This window comes from Sorghum bicolor, chromosome 5 (assembly GCF_000003195.3).
Source record: "Sorghum bicolor cultivar BTx623 chromosome 5, Sorghum_bicolor_NCBIv3, whole genome shotgun sequence".
NCBI classification, from domain to species: domain Eukaryota; kingdom Viridiplantae; phylum Streptophyta; class Magnoliopsida; order Poales; family Poaceae; genus Sorghum; species Sorghum bicolor.
In genome coordinates, this window is record NC_012874.2 from 16,508,514 (window position 1) to 16,530,151 (window position 21,638).

General features: G+C 47.3%; 1 long non-coding RNA gene across 1 annotated transcript; it reads right to left on the bottom strand.

Annotated features, from left to right (window-relative positions):
- On the bottom strand, positions 687-21,214 carry LOC110435366. The gene is made up of 3 exons (XR_002453023.1): positions 21,203-21,214; positions 4,198-4,201; positions 687-867 (listed from the first exon to the last, which is right to left on the bottom strand). It is a non-coding gene; the product is annotated as an uncharacterized LOC110435366 (long non-coding RNA).

Sequence of the window (21,638 nt, forward strand, 5' to 3'; positions counted from 1 at the left end):
CCGGGCCCCAAAGGTCACTACGCTGTCTTAGGAGGGTGTGGGTCCTCATGCCCGTACCTCCCTACACTATCCGCTAACAACCTAGTAGTAGTGGCACCGCCCTAGCTGGTCGTACATCCGTCTCCTCCCCATAAGAGCGAGTGGGGTGCAAGGCTTCCTAAGACCCGGTCCACAGAACATATCAGTCCTTAGGGTGACCAAACAGGACATCTTCACGAGGGGCCAACCGATGCCCCGCTCGACGGGACATCCGGCTACCCCGTGCTAAACAGCACCTCCCATCCCGGTGCTTCGTCCCACGAAGACACTCCACTCCGGGACCTCTCCCTGTCACATGTACCCGCCACAGGTATCTCTCGTGGAGAACGCCCAGGTAGCGTTCCCCGGCAAGACTTGTCCCAAGACTCGTCGTAGATCCTGCTCGGTCGAGTCGACCCTCACCACACACCCAAGACACACGCCAAGATCTCCCAAAATCCAAAATCCAGTTATCGGCACCACGTGCCTTATCCACTCACATCCAATCTCCCACGTTGCATCACATCACAGATATAATGCATAGTAGAAGCAGTAGCAAGTAGTATGCAAGCATCTAACCGAACAGCGGGTGTGCAAGGGTTATAGGTTGCAACAAGGCAATGGCTCACAAGCATTTCTATCATGCAACCTATCTCAGTTCATTTGCATAAAAGTAAAGCACTAGCATCTACATTATTGCATGTCTAATAGGATTCTACGAGGTTGGGTGGGACGTGGCACCTGTCGAGTGACATTTCCAAGATCCTCAGTTCACTTGTAGTTGTACTCATCCAAGGTCTTTCTCCTATCTGCATGTCCTTCCTTCGACTGGTTCCGATTTGATCATCGCTAACCGAAGCAACTACCTCGTAAACGACAATCAAGGCGAAACAATCAAACCACTAGACCTCGAAAGACTGCGAAAAGAGACGAAGAACACTGAAGAACAACTACACTAAAAGAGCACCAAAAGGATAATGACTTAGCCCTCTCGGTGGATGTCCGATCTCTGGGCTAAAAGAAATAGGAATGGTTGTTCACTAAGTACAAGTCAGAGTCTTAGCCTAGCCGGTACTTCTCGGGTCAACTGAGTCAACCTGTACGGCTTTAATAAATTGCTTAGACTCTAACTCATCCTAAGCAAACACCACAGCTTACGGTCTTTTGATCCGAGTGTCATAGAGATCGATGGGAATCGAAAAGACTACGAGCACGAGAAGTTCCGGTCTCTCTCAACCCATACGCCATTGTAGTTGGCGAGAGCCAAGAGAGGGTGGGATAAAGAGAGAAGAAAAAGGGAAGTGGTCTACTCCTTCCAATCCACTCACCATGGTAAGAGGCGGGGAATTAGAAAGAGTGACACACAAAGAACACGAGTGCTCAAACTACTTGTAGGGTGCCACAACCTAGGTGCACTAAATGCACTAAGACATCTCTAGGGTTCTTAGCAGTGCGGTTGTCACCACGAGAACCAAAGAAATGCTACGATCGAATAGGTACAAGCATACAAGAGTTTAAGCACGAAGAACCAAAAAGACAAGAAAAGACACAGGCTTCACTTTCCATTGATCCGCTCGCCAAAGCAACAACGGGAATCGCAGAACTGGAAACAAAACATCGAACAAGCAAAAGGGGCTCAATCCACATCTTACTAGATCGACGGGGATTGAGAACAAGAGAGAAGAAGAACGAATCACACTCTTTCAACCAACTTGCCATGGAACAAACGACAGTTGGAGAAATAAACACGACCCCACGAACTACACCAACTCATATCACTTCGCGACCTAGGTGCCTCTGAATCGGCACAAGGTCATTTCTATAGTTCCAGGCAATGTGGTTGTCACTGCGGGAACTACGGGAAATGCCCGAGTCTAGGTGGCATAGGCATATGAGACGGATAAGATAAACATGCGAGAAGCAAGGTAAAGCCCGATGACCATGGCGAGGCGACTCGCGGCCATGAGCTCCACCTAACAAGTTGGCTTCCGACTGTTCCACAAGGTTGCTCCTAATCTGTATCCCACTAGACTAGATCACAGAGGACTCGAAGGTGCGGGTAAGAACCGCGTCGTTATGAATATCGAGTCCGCAATGATCAAACCCTAGGGACGGGGATAGGAGCCAACAACCGTAGTTCAACGAAGTCAACTAAACAGGAGGAATGCGTTACGCTCGGCATCGCGATCACGGCGGGACGAACCCACGATCGAAATGGTCGAACGCACTACCATTTCCCTAACCGGCTCGAAGGCACGGTCCAATGACAAATAACACAAGATCAATGACAACACGAGAGAAGGGACATGCTTGGCATTACGGCCATAGCGAGACAAACTCGCGATTGCAACGTCCAAACACATCACTCTCTCAACCGGCTCGACGGCACGGTCCACAGACACGACAAATACGCAAGGAATCACGCCTCGATCATTAATAACACAAAGGCACTATAACAACCCGGAGTAGCACATTTCTAATAGCACACGATAGAGAGATGGATAAATAGACCGGCACGAAGGCACGGCACAAGCAATGATATAGACGAAGATAGATCGTGCTAAATCATGATAAGGACAAATGATTGATAACAAAATGATGTAAGTATGAAGGAGTTTCGCCAATGTCAACTAGGGTTTAGGGGGGTTTCGACCTTGCAGTTGGCGGGCTTTGGGTCACAGTCGCTGCTCGTTGTGCTGTGCTCGTCGTCGAGGCGGAAGCAAGCGCGTGTGTCGATGTGGGGGCTCCCTGGAGTAGGGCGGAGGTGGTTCGCTGCGTTCACGGCTCCGGCCGGGGGGGGAAGGTGCTGCTGCTGCGTGTTCCAGTGAAGGCGAGGGGGGGGGGGCGGTGGCCATGGTTCCAGTTGCGGCTTCACTGCAGTGATGGAGAACCTCGGCACGAAGGCCGGATGTCAGACAAGAACAGTGGCGAGAAAGGAAGAAAGGAGGAGGCTTGGGCGCTGGGGCTCACTGGCGGCAGAGAAGAGCTTCGCGACGAGGTGGTGACCGCGGACAACACGGCAAGGACGTGGACGTGGAAGCCGGACGGGGTCGCGGGGCTTGGTCACCGCACCGACGTCGTGGACGGAGCTCGGGCGACGTCGCGGACGGAGCTCGGTGTCGGGGTCGGCAAGGAGCTCGGCGAAGCTCCTGCTCGGCGTCACGGCGGGTTCCCGGGGTCGAGGGCGAGGGCGCACGACGTCTTGGGCGCGGCGAGGTCGAGGGCGCGGACGCGTCGGGGCTCGACGTCGCGCTCGGCGAGGCTGTAGATGGGGAGGTGCTCGGCGCTCGGGGTCGGGGTCGCGGTCACCACGGCCGTGGCATGGACGGAGACGGAGGCATCGTGGGTGACATCGCAGGGTGGTGCAGGCCGTGTGCACGCTCGACGGGGCGCGGCTTGACAGTTGGTGCAGCTCGCGACGTCGCAGTTCGCGGACGGGGTGATGACCGCGGCGAGCTCGGAGCCACGGTCGGCTTGGTGGCGCGGCTCGACGCAGAGGTAGACCGGGGCGTCGGGGATGGCCGGGCTCGGAGCAGACCACGGCGAGGACTCGGGGTCGCTGCTGGTGCGGTCGCAGGGCGAGGTCGTAGGGCCTTGACGTTGTGCTCGCGGTGGATGCCGCGGACGGGGCTCGGCGCGGCCGGCGTCGGGGCAGGGGCTGTCGTGATGGTGGGCGGCTGCTCGGTATCGTCCATGCCGCGACGGGGAAAGAGCAAGGAGGTTAAAAGGAGGCATGCGGCGGCAGCGGAAAGGAGCAGAGGAAGAGGGCGGCGGCTCTGGTTCTTATAGGAGGCGCGGCTAGGGTTCCTAGGGTATGGCGTTGATCCTCGTCGTCCGTGTCCACAGCGGGACACGCGGCGGTGGATGCAGGCGCGCGTGGCAGGGGGCACGAGGGCGCGGGTGCGGGAGTGCTCGGGCGCGGGCGCTCCACCGAGCGGCGGCGGCGGCTCTGCCTGGAGCGTTTCGCTCCTAGGTAGAGATGAAAACGGATCGGATACGAACGGATATCACCGATATCATATTTGTTTTCATATTTTTGGTCGGATTCGGATTCGAATACGGATAATGTCAATCATGTCGGATAAGATAAGATTAGATGTCGACATCATAAATATACAATTTAAGTATTCGGATACGGATACAGTATCGGATGTTGAATATTCGGTCTCGGATACGGACAGATCTAAACCCCTCTAAATGAATTCGGTCTCGAATATGATCGGAAAATATCCGTATAGTTTTCATCCCTACTCCCAGGGCAGGGGAGGGGTGCGACTCGGCTGGGCCTGGTAGGCCTCCAGCTGGGCCAAGGGGAAGGGGAGGGCGCCGGTTGGGCCAAAGAGAGGTATGGGCCGCAGCAGGGGGATGAGGGGGTAGGTGGGCCAGGCGGGAGAAAGAAAAAGAGTTGGAGCCCAAGGAAAGAAGATTTCCTATTTATGGATAAAGGAATTTAGGATTAGGTTCAAAGGATTTTTAAAGAGGGGATTGAGAGGGGAATTTCGGGAAGAGTTCAAAAGAATTCAAAGGAGTTTGAGACGTACTCCAACAGAAAGATTGAGAAGGAATTCGCTTCGCCTTTGAGATAGGCTCAACGGAGATTCGGGAAAACTTTGCTACGGATTTGCGCACTCCAAAAGGAACTCAAAACCCAATACAAGACCCAACTCAAAACGACTCTCGAATAGAAGTACTTGCCTACAAACAAATCTATATGTATGCCACGATTTGTTAGCGGGTTAGGATCGAGTTAGACCTAAAAACTATATGCTTCACACGATTACAGGAAAAATTTTAAAAATCTTGTATTTTTGGTTTACGTAAAAATCTGGGATGTTACATCTGGAATGCGATCGACGTCATGCACCTAACAAAGAATCTTTGTGTGAACCTTCTAGGATTCATGGGTGTATAAGCTAAGCCTAAGGATTCACTTGAAGCACGACAAGACTTGCAACACATGGAAGAACGAGAAAACCTGCATCCAGAGAAGACAGATGATGGACACCAATATTTAAGACCTGCTAGCTACACTCTTAGCAATGAAGAGAAAGAAATCATGTTTGAATGCTTAAGCAGCATCAAGGTCCCATCTGGATTCTCATCTAATATAAAAGGTATAATTAATGTGCCTGAGAAGAAATTTCTGAAATTAAAGTCGCATGACTGCCATGTGCTTATGACGCAATTGCTTCCAGTTGCATTAAGAGGAATTCTACCTCCACATGTACGTCTGGCCACCGTAAAGCTATGTGCATTCCTCAATGCAATTTCTCAGAAGACAATCAATCCACTAGAACTAGGTGCTCTACAGAATGATGTGGTTCAATGTCTTGTCAGCTTTGAGTTAGTGTTCTCTCCATCCTTCTTTGATATCATGACACACGTCCTGTGCTCCTACATAATATGTTTCCCTTTGAGAGGTTTATGGGAGTTCTGAAGAAATATGTTCACCAACGTGCTCGGCCAGAAGGAAGCATAGCCGAGGGCTATGGGACAGAGGAGGTCATTGAGTTCTGTGTTGAATTCATTCCTGAACTTGACCCAATTGGTGTTTCTGAATCGCGCCACGAGGGGAGACTGAGTGGAAAGGGAACACTAGGAAAGAAAACATACATCGGTACGGGGGACGATTCTTTCAATAAAGCACACTGTACAGTTCTTCAAAACTCATCCGTGGTGGAGCCATATGTCACGAAACACAAGGACTTCCTACGATCGCAATTCCCAGAGAAGAATGAAGGTTGGTTTATGCGTCAGCACATAGACACTTTCAGTGATTGGTTACGAAAAGAATGTCGGGGTAGTGACCAGATTGATGAGCAACTGTATTTGTTGGCTAGGCAACCATCATGGCACATCCTCACGTACAAAGGGTACGAGATAAATGGAAATACATTTTACACCCTAGGCCAAGATAAAAGAAGCACGAACCAAAATAGTGGAGTTCGCGTAGATGCCATAGACCCGAATGGAAATAGACAAACATATTATGGCCGTATAGAGGAGATTTGGGAACTAGACTACGCACCTAATTTTAAAATCCCTTTGTTCCGGTGCCAATGGGTGAAGGTTACCGGAGGCGGGGTGACAGTTGACAAAGACTATGGAATGACAACAGTGGACCTCAACAATGTTGGTTACAAAGATGAACCATTCGTCCTTGCTACTGATGTGAATCAGGTGTTCTATGTGAAAGACATGTCTACAAAAACAGAAGAGAGGGAAAAATGACAACAAATCAACAAACGAGCCAAAACGCCATATAGTTCTCTCAGGGAAAAGAAACATTGTGGGAATTGAGGACAAGTCAGATATTTCAGAAGATTATGAAAGGGATGACCGAATCACGCCTTTCAATGTGACCAAATATCCGAGCATACTGATAAATGCTGAGGACACTCCATGGTTACGTCAAGATCATGACTAAGGAACATACGTCAAAAAGAAGATCACTATTGTGCCCGCCTAATAAATAGATTGCAATAGAGTATGTGTATGTGACAATTGTAACTTAAGATGTTTATATTAATTTTTCTTATTTTATATCATTTCAAATAATGAAATGACATTTAAGTTTGCTATTATAAGAGATGTGTCAATTATTTGTCAAATGCAAAAATAGTCAAACTTGGTCAAACTTGGTCAAATGACAAACTAAATTACTTAAAATAAAAAACATTTGAATACCAAGTTGTTAGATATCATCAAGATCTAAACTTTTTATATAGAAAATTTTTCCATTTGAGAAAGTTTAAGTTCACAATACCCACCAATTCTTGAATCTCACACAAACTATATGAAACTACATGTGTCAATTGTGGATTTTAAACTACACCTTCGCAACACTTTGTCAAATGCAAAAATGGTCTATATATTAAATGTAGATTTTGATGAGTGGAACAATATTGGTATTCATGACTTTTCCGTTCGAGACCATCTAGGGTTCCGAAAACCGATGCGTGGCTATGAATTCTTTCAAAATTCAAAATTGAGTGGTTCAAACTTTTCCAAAAGAAATGTTGACCATTAGACAAAATGTAGAACTTGATGAGTGCAACAAACTTTGTATTCATTACTTTTCCATTTGGGACCGTATAGGGTTCAGTCAAAGTGTGTGTTTCTAAAAACCAATGCTTTGACTTTGGTCAAACTTGGTCAAATGACCCATTCGATGACTTGAAATGAAAAAAATTTGAACACAAAGTTGTTAGAGATAATCCGATGTAATGGTGAATATTGTTGTAAGCATAAATAAATAAGAAATAGAGAAAAATTTAAAAAAAATAATCCGATGTAATGGTGAATATCACGTATATCATGATTTTGGAGATAAATGATGATAAATAAACAAAATTTACGTTTAAATATTGCACAAACAAATTTTTCTATCAAAAACATCTGCTTTAAGATATTAAAATTAAATAATACATTTTTGCATTAACAAAATACTAATTATTTTTCATATTGAAGTTTGCTAATATAAGTGATGAAAAGATTTTATGTTTCCAAATTTATTATGTAAGCAATTAGACAAAAATAAATGGAACTATTATTTTTTATCAAATTAATTCCTATTATTCTATTTACTATACAATTAACAACATTAATCTAATTATTGTATACATAAATAAATAAGAAACAGAAAAATACATTTAGTCCCGGTTCTTGGCTAGAACCGGGACTAAAGGTAGCCTTTAGTCCCGGTTCTAACCTCCCGGTGCGTAGCACCTACCGGTACTAAAGACCCTTTAGTCCCGGTTGGTGCTACGCACCGGGACTAAAGGTCGCCGCAGCTATTTATACGAATAGTCTTCTTCCTCCTCGATCTTGTTGCCCTAATTCTTCCTCCGCCGCGCGCCGCTCCTCCCCGCCGTCGCCTCGCCCTCGTCCCCGGCCGAGCGCCGTCGTCTGGAGCCCAGGAGCGTCGCCGCCGCCACCGCAGGCGAGGAGCGCCCCCACCGCCACCGCCACCGAGCCGAGGAGCGCCCCCACCATCGCTTCTTCTCCGGCGCCGATGCTTCTTTCTCCGGCGACTGTACCGGCACCGAGCGCTTCTTCTCCGGCGACCGTACGCCGCGCGTGTTCCTTCTTCTCCGGCGACCGTACGCCGTGCGCGTTCCTTCTTCTCCGGCGACCGTACACCGCGCGAGCTTCTTCTCCCTCGGCCGCCATAGTACGATGATGACCTCTCGGCCGGCACACTTGTTACATTGTGATTATTTTTTTAGAAACTATATATGTTGTTGAGCGCTTTGTATATATATTGAGATGAGATGTATATGTTGTTGAGAAACTACATTATTTTTTTAGAAACTATATATTATTTTTTTAGAAACTATATATGTTATTGAGAAACTATATTATTTTTTTAGAAACTATAGATGGTTTGAGACTTTTTTAAAATTACTCGTCATTATTGCTCAATGATTTCTATTTGCATATACAATTTATGTTCATAGTATTCATGTGTAGACAATCAAGTAAAATGTGTGAACGAGTCCATATATATTCATAGTTATATATACTTTGTAACTTTTAAATTCTATTGTAGGAAGACAATATTTAACATAATTTGTCTTTGTCTTCATCTATTCTGTTCTATGATATAAATAAATTCTTTTCAAAATAATTATCATTGTCTTGTTAAACATGTTAAATATTTGCAAAAGTAAAGTTAGGTGATGCGAACTCAAACATGAAATAAATTGTGCAGAAACACTATATAAGAATGAATTTTATTGGATCATATAACAACCCCAAAAAGAGTCACTATTTATTTGTGCTTCATGTCAAGGTAAAAGCAAGCGTCTAACTAAATCGAGTGTTATTATGTGTTGGTTTGTATTTAAACCATCAATTAAAAAAAATTGAGTTAGCAGGAGCAGAAGTATGAAATAAAAATTATTGTACCCAACTCCCAACAATATGTTCCAAGAGTCACCAAATTTAATTTTCTATTTCCAAACTTTAACTATCCTTTCGGTTTGAACTTCCTATCGGCTTCGTCTCGAGCATACTTATATTTATCAATTTCTCAGCGAGTTTTTCATTTGGAATGAGATGTTTTGTTACCAGTGTATTCCGGTGTATCCGTACCAGATTTTGTATTTTAGATTTATTTGTAGCCTTTTTTCACTTCGAACTTCCTATCAGCTTCATCCGGGCCATACTTATCAATTCTATTCGAGTATAGGGTTCGGAATGAGATGTTTGCGTACAATTATTGTGACGTACCATTCTGGATTTATCATTTCATACATTCAATATATTCTAGCCTTTTTGCTTATTACAAATAAAGTCCACAAAAATAAACCTTTAATAAAAACCAAAGAAATAATTTATGGAATAAAAGCTTTTGTTGTATCAAATATTGTCTAAGTTTAGCCTATCCAAATAATTTTTGTTGATCGCGTCAAAAACTTTTAACACTTGATTAAATTTGCAGAAATGGCTAGTCCGAATGACAACATGGATGATGCAATGATGGACCTAATCAACAGCGGCGCCAATCCAGATCCCCAAGGCGAAGATGATGGGAGTCAGTACTTTGCTGATTATGAAGAACTTGTGGGAGACAATCCTGATCAGGTCTATCTACAATCTAGTATATATGTATATATATAAATTAAAAAAATGACATTTATAGTAATATATTTATACTTGTTTGTGTAGCCCTCTAAATCGGCGGCAACTTCTGAGAAGAGTAGAAAAGTGCACGGCCCGAAGAAGCCGTTGGAGGGTCGGTACATTCTGTCGGAATTCGATGAGGGTACAGGACAAGTACTTGGGGCTAATTCTAAAAAATTTGTTGCGCACTGTGGCTACCTTGTAAGGGACAGGCTCCCGGTCAGTGCTTGTGAATGGAGGTAATGGAAAGATAACCCTAATATTAGTTTTGTCTCAGATCGTGACAAGGAATTGATTTGACAAGATATACTTCAACATTTCACGCTCGATACACAGGATGAAGCTTTGAAGGAGAAGGTTAAAATCTGGGCTATGCAGAAGATGGCCAAACAATTTCAGGCTTCGAAGAAGATATTATACAAGACTTTTGTTGCACAAGGCCGGACACCAGATTTCACCAACAAGGCCTACGTCAAGTTAAGGCCTTTTTGGGATGAGTTCATAGAGTTTAAGAACTCAGAAGAGGGTCAGGCACGGATGATCAAGAATCAAGAAAATGCTAAACAAAAGCAATACCACCATCACTTGGGTTCAGGTGGCTACAGGACTGCTATTCCTAAGTGGCAAAAGCTGGAACAGGAGATTCTTGGGAGAGGGATCGAACCAGAATCAATGCACTGGCCCGAGTGCGCCAAGTATTGGTTCTTTGGTGACGGGGGAACCATAGACCTAGAGATCGGAAAGATAGTGTACGGCGAAAAGCTCGAGAGAGTAGGACAGAGAATGGCCTATGTTAGAGGATTAGTTGAAAGCGACACCTGACAGCCAAATAGAGAAAAGGATGAGCTGACATACGCCCTGGAGACTGCTGAACACGGTGGGCGAACCAGAGGCTATGGGGAGGTATCATGGGAGCATGGCTTCCCTAAAGATAGACCGAGTTATAGAAGCCGCCAACGAAAGAAGGAAGAGAAAGCAGAGCGGTTGCATAGGTTGGAGGCAATGGTTATTGAGTCACGCGAAGTGGCTCGTGAAGCGATAGCGCGAGAGAAAGCGCTTGAAGAGAGAATGAATGAGGAGATCAAAAGACAAGTGCAGATTGCAGTAAGTTCTATACAATGGCAAACTACATCAGAGCCTAGAGTCAACATTAGCCCCTTGGTCAGTTGAAAAGTAGTTGCGCTTCCACGGAGATGCCAACTATTCAAGATGACGTGGGGCTGCACTTTCCGGTGGATGACATCTCTGAACCTCTGACAACATGTGAGCTGCACATTCCACAGGGGACTGCCACAGTCATGGTTGTTGTCGGTGTTGTAACTCCTGTCGACCCTACGAGGACACCAAGAATCCATGGGGTGATAGTTCCACCTAGATATGCTAGTGTCTCGGTGGATAATGTTGTCAAAGGCTTCCGTAATGTGCAGCTTGAGATAGAAGGAGGTGATGGAGAGAAGACTCTAGGAGAAGCAGAGAAGACTTTTATTTGTTGGCGCAAGTGCTACATCATTATTCCTGGGGCATCACCTAGTAGTCTACCACCACCTCCTCGTCATGAATCTAATCCTAGGTGCGGATGAAAATTGACTATACATTTGTTCACTAAATATATTTTGCATTCTCTTAGTTAGTGGTTTACTCATATACCTTTTGTTTTCATAGGTGGTCACCGACATGTCATAGTGCTGCGGGTGATGACGAGGGAGTGCAAGACACGGCTACATCGCCTCGGTCTCCAACGCCACCACCTAGGGCTCCAACACCGCCACCTCGGGCTCCAACACCGCCACCTCAGGCTCCAACACCGCCACCTAGGGCTCCAATGCCGCCTCCTCGGGCTCCAACACCGCCACCGGCCGCCCCATCGCCTTCACACGTGGCTCCAGCACGAAAGAAGAGGCCGGCCACATAATCAAATGTGTCGGCCACCCCGCCGCCAAAAAAGAAAGCCTCCGAAAAGAAACAAACTATCATTCCTAAGAAGCTGTCCTATGAGAAGACTGATGGAGAACTAAATGCTTCAGTAAAATTAGACGTGGATAGTTTCTTCAAGAAAATTAAGGCTAAAAGAGAAGCCAAGCGAAACCCTGAGAAGCCGTACCTCTTACTATGGCCAGAAGATCTACGACAAAGGGTTGAGGCTGAACAAAAAAAGAGGCGTGAAGCTCAGAAAGAATCATCATCTTTATCAGACTATGATCGCACTTTAAGGAAATCCATAGAAGAAGAGAAGAAGAAAGAGAAAAGAGCACGCAAGGGCGTAGCACAGCTCGGGGAACAATCAAAGCAATCAGTGCCCCCGCTAGTCATTGGAAATGAATATGGTTCAAACATTGACGTGCTAGACCAGCAGATACCGGCAGATTTAAAATTTGATGAGCTTGAAATTTTTTTTGCGGAAACTGGTATTAGCTTAGCCCAAATGATAGCGGGGGCACCAATTGAAAGTGCTCCACAAATTGATCATTGGCAGAAGAAATATACATATGGCAAGAGTTTATACAACCCTGCGGCCCTCAGCAAGCTTAGAACGCAAATGTACATGCTAAACAAATGGCACATGGAAGCGTGTGTCAGAAAAGCAGATGACTATCTTTGTGTCTGAATTAGAAACTATCATTACTTCCGTGGTGATGATATTATTTATGTTCAATTTAATGAGCTACACCAACTATGCCACATGGACGCTCTTGACAAATCTCTAATGAGTTGCTTCTGTCTGTAAGTGATTCTTCCTTTCAATAATGTCTCTGTAACTTATCATGTATATATATAACTAATTACAGAAACCCGCTATACATATGCAGAAACATGATGAGGGACCTCAGAGTTAGAAATGACAAGGAGATTGGATTTGTGGATCCAAATATTGTATTCAAAGACCACAAGACCCCGTATGTCTTATAGAGAACTCAAACGGAGAGAAATCTACGGAGGTTCTTGATCAACCAAAAAGATAAAAGATATATACTCTTTCTCTACAACTTTAAGTAAGTGTCGTTATCGTGTGTACATTCTATTTAACTAATTAATCAGATCAATATGAAGATATATACTAATTTTGCCTACATATGCACACAAATGCAGCTTTCATTGGATACTAATTGTCATTGATCTCTGGCAATGTCAATTGGTAATCTATGACTCATTGAGAAAACCACAGGACGATTACCAAGAAATAATAGATATTATCCAAGGGTAACTCCGATCTCTATATATTAAATTCTGCTCTTTTAACTTGGTAATGGATAATTAATAATGATCGTTTTATTGCTAGGATTTGGGCTGGGTTCGTGCAGAAGCACCGTCCAGAGTTGAATGCAGCACTTTCAAAGCCCATCTTCCTTCAGTGGATTTTACGGCAGACACCGGACAACAATTTGTGTGGCTACTATGTGTGCGAGTTTATGACTGTGTATGTCAAAAGAACTAATCTTGAGTACCTAAAAGTATGTAAAATGTATATATAATAAGTTTATTTCATTTATTTGTTGCTATTTAATAAATCATATTCATACCTCTAACTTTTTCTTTAATGTCTATTAAAGGAGATGTGGCTGAAGGAGCAGGTGTTGGATGTGGTGCGTCTAAAAGGAATTCAGGAGACAATCGCAGGATTTCTTAACGACCAAGTCCTGAATCCCGGCGGCGAGTGCTACTTCAACCATCAGGAGCCAATAAAACCAAATAACGATGATCATTTATACGATGCTTGAGTGGCGGAGATAAATTGTGTTGTAAATACTTTGTCCGTGAAGCATATGTGTAAATATTATATTATGGACCTATATACATATTATTTATATATATATATAGTGTTTTATAGTATATTTCTATGTAATGCTTTAAATTATATAAATTATAGGTGCGCGTTTCATAAACTACCAGCAAACAATACACATTCGAAAATAACAATAACATAATTGTAAACCCTAAATAGAAAACCAAATGAAAAGAAAAAGAAAAAAGAAAAAAGTCTTTAGTCCCGGTTGGTAGCAACAACCGGGACTAAAAGTGGAGGCCAGGTGGCACACCCTGGCGCACCTTTTAGTCCCGGTTGCTGTTACCAACTGGGACTGAGGGTGGACCTTTAGTTCTGGTTCTCGGAACCGGGACTAAAGGTGGGACATTTAGTCCCGAAACCTTAGCCTCGATTCCATAGCGGGGACTAAAGCCTCTTACGGGCGGGGGCTAAAGCCTTCTCTGTACTAGTGCACCTTCCCCACCTCCTTTCTGTCGCCTAGAGCAAAACCCACCTCTGACCACACGCCAATCCTCCTCTCCATGTCCACCTCAATTCGTAAATCCAGTGTCTTTTGTTTCGAGAATGTTTCGAGAATGTTTGCAGCTTGCCTCAAGGCGACCAGAGCGGCGACAAAGGTTTGGTCAAGGCATTTCAGGGCGCCAACCAACTCATTTCCAATTACAAATTCTTTATCCTATTGCTTAACACCTTTGAGGAGGAGCGGGCTCTCTCTTGTCATGAGTTGCAGGCTCGTAGGGACTATCTTGATCACCTATGCCAAGCGATCAAGGAAAGGGCTGCTTACTGGAAGCAGCGTAGCAAATACAGGGTGGTCAAGGAAGGAGATGCCAACACTGCCTTTCACCATGCGCAAGCCACTGTTCGGCTTTGGCAAAACAACATCAGATATGTCGAAGTGCAGGGTTCTATGATAGCCAGCCATGAAGGAAAGATTCAAGCTCTATCGGACTTTTTCAGCTCCATCATCGCTGACCCCACCACGCCAGCCTGGGGTTTTGACATGCATGCACAGTCTGTTCCTGGGTCATCAACAGCCGTCACATAAACTCATTGCTTCCTTCTCGGAGGCCGAAGCCTTCGAGGCACTGAAGTCAATGGATAGAACCAGTGCTTCTGGACCAGACGGTTTTGGGCCGTTCATCTACCGTGCAGCTTGGAGATACATCAAACCGCAGGTCATGGCTCTACTGTATGCCTTCTACGAAGGACAGGTGAGCTGGAGAGAATCAACCGGTCTTATATGGTGCTAATTCCAAAGAGACAGCGTGCCATTGTGGTCGATGCTTTTAGGCCAATTTGTTTGCCAAATTGTTCAGTCAAGCTTATAGGGAAGATACTCACAGCAAGGCTACAAAAGGAAATCGGCAAGCTGATTGATCTGCACCAAACTGGTTTTCTCAAGGGACGCTCTATCTCAGAAACGTTTGTCTTTGCTGCAGAACTTGTGCAAGCCTGCAGGAAGAGGTTGTACTTAAACTAGATTTTGCAAAAGCCTTTGATACAGTAATATGGGAGAGCTTGGACAGAATCTTGATGGCACGCGGGTTCGATGACAACATTCTATGATCCTCAAAAACTGCAGTGCTAGTTAATGGTTGTCCAGGACCTTGGATCAATTGCAAGCGAGGCCTACGACAAGGGGACCCGCTATCCCCTTCTGTTCTTGCTTGTGGCTGATACCCTACAGGTTCTCATCCGTTCATAAAGATGGCAATTTCTACTCGAAACCCGAAACCCAATGGGTAAAAACCCTATTAGGGCAAGGGTATTGCTAATTTTTTTACCCATGGGTAAGTAAATGGGATAAAAGTCTTACCCAACGGGTAAAGCGGGTAAGGATATGGGACTGCATTGCCCATACCCTTTAGCCCATGGGTAAATTAAACCCGACCTAACTCTATGAATCGTGGGGGTCAAAATTACCACCACAGCCCAAGCCCAGTAAAAATATATATAACGCAACCCTAGGTTTTCATCTCCGCATCCCACTTCCTCCATCCCCTCCTACGCTCCCCCCTTGCTGTGCTGCATCTCACGCAGTCATGAACGCAGAGACCGCAGCCGCGAGTTGCCGTGTCTCAGGACGCTGCTACCCCCATTCCTCGTGAGTTCAGACGACAAATTTTATATTAGACTATTTGATCATGTGTTTGTATGACTAGTTTGATTGATTAATTTGTTATTGATTTGTGGTTCTTTGGCTAAAATTGGGAGTCTGGTATATTGATACATGTAATTTTGATATTGTAAACATTCTTAGATCCATGGGTAAGGAAAAGCCATGGGTACCCGTTAATTACCCGCATGGGCCGGGTAAGGGTATGGGAAAGAACTTTTACCCGTGCATGAATATGGGTAAATTAGTGGGTAAAATATTTCCTCGTGGTTAAGGGTATGGGCAGCCATAACCCGGTGGGTAATTACCCATTGCCATCTTTATCCGTTCAGCAGGCACTGTGCGTCACCAGGTGAATACCATTATACCAGTCATGTGCTGTGCTCTAGTATGCGGATGATACATTGATTGTCATGAAGGGGGATGTTGAGGACACCCAAGCTCTCAAATCTGTCCTACACAACTTCTCTAAAGCCACCGGTTTGAGGATCAACTACACCAAGAGCACAATGGTGCCAGTGCACTTGGATCAGGAAACTGCTGCCCAGTGTGCTGTCATCTTAGGGTGCTGTAACATCCTAAAATTTGCTCCTTTCAAAATAGATAAAACTAATTTAGTTTTGTCTTTTTATGCTCATGAAAATATACGAAAAATAATATTTTTCATTAAATTAAAATTTAACATAATAAGACTTAGCAACATGGTTGTGCATACATGCTAGTGCAAATGATTCGAGGTGATGTTTGCTTGTTGCTCATTTGTGTGTTGTGAGTGAGCAATATCTTTAAAATGCGTTTAGTAGATCGATCTTCCTTGCCCGATATAGCATTATCTTAATCTATAATCAAATTCATGCCTTCTTGAGATTAATCTTTCGGTGTGGAACATCTCAAAATATTTTCCTCCGCTCCAAATAATTTAATTGAGTTTATTACTGGTCAGTCAATCTCTACTACGTTCTCTATGAATTTCATAAAGTTTGGGACCTTTTACCATTTATCTTAGAGCAAAAATATTAACTCTTAGATGCTCTAAAAATTCCTTATCACGATCCTCCATTGTCCATTGCCGTTGTTTGTTGTGACAAGGCAACGAAGCACCATTGACTAGCAGTCCACACCCCATACGCCTCTGTCACTAGGTGGACAACACCTGCTTCTCGTCTTTGCAACACGGGCTTGCAGCCCAAACAACAGGCTGAGTCCAAGTCCTCCAAGACAGGTGCTAGCACGAGCTGAGGCCCATCCTACATATCATATCGTTTGTGCCCTAGCTTATTTGTGAACTACCACAGCGCTGTCGACCTGCAACTTCAATCTGAGCTCCCTTGTTGTCTGTTTGAATAAGCTCTGAGCTCCTAACCATAGAAGGTAGCTCAGAGTAAATAGCGGCTAGGCATAGAAGGCGGTATGTCCCAGGCTGTTGGGATGGCAACAACCAATCACGAACATGTCGTGTTTGTTTTCCTTGTCAGTTTATTTCTATCCATGTATTAGTGCATATACTTCTTTTATATTGAAATGAGAGACACCATAAAACGCTTCCGCTTGCAGCACCAAATTGCTCCCTATGTTCCACTGAGTTCGTGTTATGTTCATCCTCATCAAAGTTATAACAATTGGTATCGGAGCTGGTCCTCCATCGCCGCCATGTCGTCCAAGTCACCAAAGCCGACGGATAGCAGCAACGATGAGAAGAAGGTCAAGTCCTCGCGATTGTCGTCGCAACGTCGTGGCCGCTCCCGCAGCCGCCACCACTGTGGCTCACGCATAGTCGAGCGCGTCATCGAGCGCCCATCCACGAACGTCGCCTAGCCGATGCTCACGCGGACGAACTATTCGGAGTGTGCGCTGGTGATGGAGGTCAATTCCAGACCCTTTGGGTTTGGGACGCCATCGATATCAGGATCGATGAAGACCCCAACGAAGATGAGTACCAGCAGGACCGCCAGGCCATGGCAGGGCTTCTGCGCTCGGTCCCCTCTGAGATGTAGGGAACACTCGCCCGAAGCGGACCGTGAAGGAAGCATGGGACGCTGTCAAGGTGCTCCAGATCAGCGACGACCACGCGCGCGACGCCAGCGCGTAGCAGCTTCACCATGAATTCAGCGCACTCGTCTTCAAGGAGGGCGAGACCATATCCTACTTTGGCATCTGTATCACGACGCTCGCCACCAACCTCCGCATCTTCGGTGACAACATCACGACACCAAGGTAGTGAAGAAGCTTCTACAAGTCGTCCCTGAGAAGCTGTCCTAGGCCGCCGCCTCAGTCAAGATGTTTCTCGAGCTGAACAAGGTCTCGATCGAGGAAGTCAAGGGGCGCCTACGTGTCTTCGAGGAGCGTAGCAAGCCGAAGGAGGTCACGGACACCCTCGTACGCTTGATGCTCAACGAAGAAGATTGGGAGGCCCGCCGCAAGGCTCGTCACGAGCAGGAGAGCTCTAGCAGCAGCTCAGGCTCCACCAGCCGTGGTAAGCCACGGGGTCGTAGATGCGGGCGTGGTCGCTCAGGATCCGGGCAGTGCGATGCTCGTGATGGCCAGAACGTGAGCACCAAGAACGCCGATGGCAGCAGACCACCGAGTGGAGACCGCTGCGACAACTGCAGAAAATCTGGCCACTAGGCCAAGGATTGTCGTGGCAAGAAAAAGAAGGTGGTGGCCCACGTGGCCCAAGTGGAGGAGGAAGAGGACTGGGCCTTGATGTACGTCTGCGTAGAACCTGACGTAAACACGATGCACACACCCAATCCCCAATCCACTCCGCCACCACCCGCCGCTGTCGATCCACAGCCGTGCGTCCATCTCATCAAGGAAAAGGTCCTCCACCTTAGTGATGAGGGGAGAGAGACCCTGAGGCCCCGACGCTGGGTCCTCGACACTGGTGTGACGAACCACATGTCAGGGTCACGCGCCGTCTTCACCGAGCTGAACACGCGTCACCGGCACCATCAGATTCAGTGACGGGTCGGTGGTCGACATTGAAGGGAAGTGGACTGTCCTCTTCGCCTGCAAGACCGACGAGCACCGCTGGCTGGAGGGTGTCTACTTCATACCGTGGCTCACTACCAACATCGTCAGCCTTGGCAGATGGATGAGGATGACTTCAAGGTGGACATCAAGGCTAGGATCCTGTGCCTCTTCGACCTAGATCGATGCCTGCTCGCAAAGGTGCTTCGGTCCCCAAGCCGCCTCTACTACCTCAACATGAACATCGCCGCCCCAGTGTGCCTCACCGCGCGTGTCGGCGATGTTGCCTAGAGGTGGCATGAAAGGTTTGGCCACCTGAACTTTCAAGCGCTTCGGAAGCTGAGTCGAGGTGGGATGACGAAGGGCCTACCGATGAAAGACCATGTTGAGCAAGTCTGTGAGGACCGTGTTCTCGCCAAACAGAAGAGAGCACTGTTCTCGCAGGTTGCTAAGTACAGGGCGAAGGAGGAGCTTGAGCTGGTCCACGACCTCTATGGCCCCATCACGCCATCGACATCGGCCGGGAATGCCTACTTCTTGCTGCTGGTCGACCACATGAGCAGGTACATGTGGCTCACCTTGCTGCACTCCAAGGCAGATGCTCCAACCACCATCATGATGTTCTAGGTGAAGGTGGAATGCGAAACCGGCAAGAAGCTCAAAGTCCTCTGCACCGACAACGGAGGCAAATTCACCTCGGTGCAGTTCGGCGAGTACTGTGCTGGCGAGGGAATTCTTCGACAACACTCTGCACCGCACTCTCCACAGCAAAACGACGTCGTGGAGAGGAGAAACCAGATGGTCGTGAACACGGCGCAGAGCATCCTGTGTGCACAGAGCATGCCAGGCATCTTCTGGGGAGAAGCAGTGCACACTGCAGTGTACCTCCTCAACTGGTCGCCAGCAGCCGCCCTCGACGGCCTGACACCGTACCAGGCGTGGTATGGGAAGAAGCCACCCGTGCACTTCCTAAGAGTGTTCGGGTGCGTCGTCTACGTCAATCGCCTCCGCCGTCACCTGTCCAAGCTCGAGGATCATGGCCAGAAGGTAGTCCTCATCGGCTACAAGGAGGGAGTGAAGGCATACCACTTCTATGTCCCCGCCACGGAGCGTGTTCGGGTCGCGCGTGACGTCATGTTCGACGAGAACGCGGGTTGGGACTAGGGCAGCGCCACACCGGGTGACAACTCAATGCCATTCTCCAACGAGGAGGAGTATGAGCTACGCTGCCACGCACCGGCCCCTCGACACTTCACGTGCCAGGATCCCCGTCACACGCCGCGAGCCCAACGCGCCCGTGCCAGGCACACCGCCGCGCACAGGGAGCCCTACGTAACCAGCACCTGGAACAGAATCGCTAGCTCTAGGCTCGACGTCGACGGAGGCACCCTCACCAACCACTGCCGCATCGAATGCCACCAAGGTGATGTAGGTGGAGTTCGCGATGCCACTAAGCGTCGACCCGAACCTCGACGCGGACAATGATGAGGACCTGGAACAGGACACTCAAGAACATCCTTGGCATGAACACTGTGCCTGGGCGAGCTCACCGCGACATCAAAGAAGCCGAGCTGCACAATGTCAGTGTGGAGGAGCCCAAGTCCTTCAAGGATGCCGACGACGAACCGAACTAGAACGCAGCAATGGAGGAGAAGCTCAAGTCCATCCGTGTCAACAACACATGGTCGCTAGCTGATCTTCCTCAGGACGAGCACGCCATCGGCCTCAAGTGTGTGTATAAGGTGAAGCGTGATGAGAACGACGCCATTGTCAAGTACAAGGCGCGTCTCGTGGCAAAAGGTTATGTGCAGTGTCCCAGCATCGACTTCGAAGAGGTGTTCGCCCCCGTCGCTCGGCTGGAGTCAGTTAGGCTGCTCCTTGCCATTGCTGCTCACTTCGGCTAGGGTGTCCACCACATGGAAGTCAAATCAGCGTTCTAGAACGGCGAGCTTCAGGAGGAGGTCTACGTACAGCAACCTCCTGGCTTCGTCAACAGCAAGAACAAGCACAAGGTGCTTCATCTCCACAAGGCCCTGTACGGACTTCGTCAAGCTCCGCAGGCCTGGAACTAGAAGCTTGACACCTCACTGCTCGGTCTTAGCTTCAAGTTCTGCGTCGATAAACACCTTATGTACATCCGTGGCAATGGCACAGGGCGTCTGATCGTGGGCGTCTACGTCGATGATCTGATCATCACCGGAGGTGATGCGGAAGCTATCGACAAGTTCAAGGCTCAGATGATGAGTACCTTCCGCATGAGTGACCTTGGGTTACTCTCCTACTACCTTGCACAAAGTGTCGCAAGGAGCAGCAGGGATCACGCTCCGTCAAACTGCATATGCCGCCAGGATCCTCGAGAAGGCGGGGATGGCTGGCAGCAACTCCAGTGCCACGCCCATTGAGCCCAAGTTGAAGCTGCTTAAGGAGGGAAACATGCCAAGTGTCAGTGCCACAGAGTACCGCAGCGTCATCAGTAGCCTCAGGTATCTATGCAACTCCAGGCCGGACCTGGCTTATTCTGTTGACTACCTCAGCCGGTTCATGGAAGCGCCACGCCAAGAACACTTTACTGCGGTGAAGCGTGTTCTTCGGTACGTGGCTGGGACGCAGCAGTGGGGGCTGCACTACCACCTAGGCAAGAAGAACGCTGGCATCCCCAAGCTGCTAGGTTATTCAGATAGCGATTGGCAGGTGATGTGAATGACCGGAAGAGCACCAGTGGGCAGATCTTCTTCCTAGCAGGAGGCCCGATTGCTTGGCAGTCGACGAAACAGAGGGTAGTTGCTCTGTCTTCATGCGAGGTTGAGTACATCGCCGCTGCTGGAGCTGCGTGTGAGGCAGTTTGGTTGGCACGGCTGCTGGCTGAGCTCGTCAGAGGAGAAGTCCTCGCGCCCAAGCTCAAGGTGGATAATGTCGACGAAAGTTGGTCGGCAGTCTACCTTGGGGTATACCCACGGTAGTAGTTTATCGGTAGACGGTGCGCAAACTACGAACTCGATGGTGACGCAAGACACGGACAAGCTTTTTATCCAGGTTCGGCCGCCGAGTAGGCGTAATACCTACGTCCTGCGTCTGGTTGTATTGATTTGTGTTGAGAGAATAATGTGTCCTAGGGGGGTCCCTTGCCCCTCCTTATATAGT